The sequence below is a fragment of the Ammospiza caudacuta genome, unplaced genomic scaffold (assembly GCF_027887145.1).
Source record: "Ammospiza caudacuta isolate bAmmCau1 unplaced genomic scaffold, bAmmCau1.pri scaffold_339, whole genome shotgun sequence".
Lineage (NCBI taxonomy): Eukaryota > Metazoa > Chordata > Aves > Passeriformes > Passerellidae > Ammospiza > Ammospiza caudacuta.
The window spans coordinates 30,867-34,741 of NW_026683081.1; positions in this window are offsets into that span (position 1 = coordinate 30,867).

The following is a 3,875-nucleotide window of genomic DNA, read 5'->3' on the forward strand; positions in this document are numbered from 1 at the left end:
GGCGGGTCCGGATTTGGGGGGATTTTGGGGATTTTTGGGGGAATTTTGGGGGAATTTTGGGGGATTTGGGAGAAATTGGGGAATTTTGGGGGGATTTGGGGGCGATCTTGAGGAGGGGTTTGGGGAGGAATTTTGGGGAGATTTCGGGGGAATTTGGGGGTGGGATTGGGGAAAACCGGGGGAAATTTTGGGGGAGATTTTTGGGGGATTCCAGGAGAATTTGGGGGGATTTTGGGGGGGAGGATTTTGGGGGAAATTGGGGGGATTTTGGGGGGAATTTGAGGGGGATTTGGGGATATTTTGGGGAGGGTTTGGAGGGGATTTTAGGGAGGGTTTGGGGAGGATTTTGGGGAGGATTTAGGGAGGGATTTCCGGTGGGGATTTGGGGGGATTTAGGGGGATTTTGGGGGTTCCGGGGAGGGTTTGGGGGGGGGATTTTGGGGGGATTTTGGGAGGATTTTGGGGGATTTAGGGAGGGTTTATGGGGAGGGTTTAGGGGGAATTTTGGGGAGGATTTTGGGGGTTCCGGGGTTCGGGGTTCGGTCCCGGCCCCGCCGCTCCAGGAAGCTCCGGAGGAAGCGGCGGCGGAGCCGGAACCGCGGGGCGGCGGGGACGCGGTCACATGGAGCGGCACCCCGAAAACAGCCCCAAAACAGCCCCAAAACGGACCGAAAACAACCCTAAAATCACCCCGAAAACACCCCAAAAATCACCCTGAGAACAACCCTAAAATCACCCCGAAAACAGCCCGAAAATCACCCAGGAAACCGCCCAAAAATGGACCGAAAACAGACCGAAAATCACCCCGAAAACACCCCAAAAACAAGCCCAAAACACCCCGAAAACAGACCCAAAACCAGCCCCAAAACAACCCTAAAATCACCCGGAAAACAGCCCAAAACAGACCGAAAACAGACAGAAAACAGCCCGAAAACAGCCCAAAAACAGACCGAAACCACCCCCAAACCAGTCTGAAAATCACCCCAAAAACATCCCAGAAACCAGCCCCAAAACACCCCAAAACAGCCCAAAACCAGCCCAAAACACCCTGAAAACAACCCTAAAATCACCCCGAAAACAGAAAACAGCCCAAAACCAGACTGAAAATCACCCCAAGAGCACCCCAAAAACCAGCCCCAAAACACCCCAAAATATTACCTGAAAACAGCCCTAAAATCACCCCGAAAACAGACAGAAAACAGCCCAAAAACGGACCGAAAATCGCCCTGAAAACACCCCAAAAACACCCAAAAACCAGACTGAAAATTACCCCAAAAACACCCCAAGAAAACCCCCAAAACCAGATCGAAAACACCCCGAAAACAGCCCAAAAATCACCCCAAAAACAGCCCAAAAACAGCCCCAAAACAGCCCAAAAATCACCCCGAAAGCAGCCCAAAACCAGCCTGAAAACAGCCCCAAAACAGCCCAAAACCAGCCCCAAAACAGCCCAAAAACAGCCCCAAACAGCCCCAAAACAGCCCAAAAATCACCCCGAAATCAGCCCAAAAATCACCCCGAAAACAGCCCAAAACCAGCCCAAAATCAGCCCAAAACCAGCCCGAAAACAGCCCCAAAACAGCCCAAAACCAGCCCCAAAACAGCCCAAAATCAGCCCCAAAGCAGCCCAAAAACAGCCCGTAAACAGCCCAAAAATCACCCCGAAAACAGCCCAAAAACAGCCACAAAACAGCCTGAAAACAGCCCCAAAACAGCCCAAAAACAGCCCAAAAATCACCCCGAAAACAGCCCCAAACACCCAAACAGCCCAAAACCAGCCCAAACCAGCCCCAAAACACCCCAAAACACCCCAAAAATCACCCCGAAAACAGCCCAAAATCAGCCCCAAAACAGCCCAAAATCAGCCCAAAACCAGCCCGAAAACAGCCCAAAAACAGCCCAAAAATCACCCCGAAAACAGCCCCAAAACACCCCAAAAACAGCCCAAAACAGCCGCAAAACAGCCCAAAACAGCCCGAAATCAGCCCAAAACCAGCCCCAAAACAGCCCAAAACACCCCAAAAATCACCCCGAAATCAGCCCAAAATCAGCCCAAAATCAGCCCCAAAACAGCCCAAAAACAGCCCAAAACCAGCCTGAAAACAGCCCAAAATCACCCCGAAAAGAGCCCCAAAACAGCCCCAAAATAGCCCAAAATCAGCCAAAATCCCCCAAAGTGCCCCAAGACGACCTCAAACATCCAAAACCACCCCAAAACCACCCAAACCCAGCCCCCAAAATACCAAAATTTACCTGAAAATACCTGAAATTCACCCAAAACTGCCCCAAATTCACCCAAAATACCCAAGATTCATTCGAAACCACCTGAAATTCACCCCAAAATGCCCAAACTTCACCGAAAACACCCGAAATTCACCTGAAATTCACCCAAAATTCACCCGAAATTCACCCGAAATTCACCCGAAATTCACACCCGAAATTCACCCAAAATTCACCCGAAATTTACCAAAATTCACCCCGAAATTCACCCGAAATTCACCCAAACCGCCTGAAATCACCCCAAAATCCCCAAATTCACCCGGAAAGACCCAAAATTCACCCCAAAATCCCCAAAATCCCCAAACTCCTCCCACAACCCCCTGACCCAAATGGGGACATGGAGACACCAACGATGTCCCCAACGTGGGGACGCCGGGATTGTCCCCAGCAGGGGCACGGTGACACCGGGATTGTCCCCAAAACAGGGACACCAAAGCCACCAATGTCCCCAAGACAGGGACACGGTGACACCAGGATTGTCCCCAGCAGGGGCATGGTGACACCGGGATTGTCCCCAAGGTGACACCGGGATTGTCCCCAATGCCAGGGCACGGTGACACCGGGATTGTCCCCAAGGTGACACCAGGAATGTCCCCAAAACAGGGACACCAAAGCCACCAATGTCCCCAAAACAGGGACACCGTGACACCGGGGACTGTCCCCAATGCCAGGGCACGGTGACACCGGGATTGTCCCCAAGGTGACACCAGGAATGTCCCCAAGGTGAGGACACGGTGACACCGGGATTGTCCCCAAGGTGACACCAGGATTGTCCCCAAGGTGAGGACACGGTGACACCGGGATTGTCCCCAGGGTGACACCGGGATTGTCCCCAAAACGGGGACACCAAAGCCACCAATGTCCCCAAGGTGAGGACAGAGTGACACCAAGATTGTCCCCAGTGTCAGGGCAGGGTGGCACCGGGATTGTCCCCAAGGTGGCACTGGGATTGTCCCCCAAAACAGGGACACCAAGGCCACCAATGTCCCCAACATAGGGACAGTGACACACGAGGAATGTCCCCAAGGTGAGGACACGGTGACACCGGGATTGTCCCCAAGGTGACACCGGGATTGTCCCCAATGCCAGGGCAGGGTGGCACTGGGATTGTCCCCAAAACAGGGACACCAAAGCCAGCAATGTCCCCAAGACAGGGACAGTGACACACCAGCAATGTCCCCAAGGTGAGGGCACGGTGACACCGGGATTGTCCTCAAGGGGACACCAGGATTGTCCCCAAAACAGGGACACGGTGACACCGGGATTGTCCCCAATGCCAGGGCACGGTGACACCGGGATTGTCCCCAAGGCAGGGACACCGGGAATGTCCCCAAGGTGAGGACACGGTGACACCGGGATTGTCCCCAAAATGGGGACACAGTGACACTGGGATTGTCCCCAAGCTGAGGGCACGGTGACACCGGGATTGTCCCCAAGGTGAGGACACCATGAGGCCACCAATGTCCCCAACACAGGGACAGTGACACACCAGGAATGTCCCCAAGGCGAGGACACGGTGACACCGAGAATGTCCCCAGTGTCAGGGCAGGGTGACACCGGGATTGTCCTCAAGGGACACCAGAATTGTCCCCAAA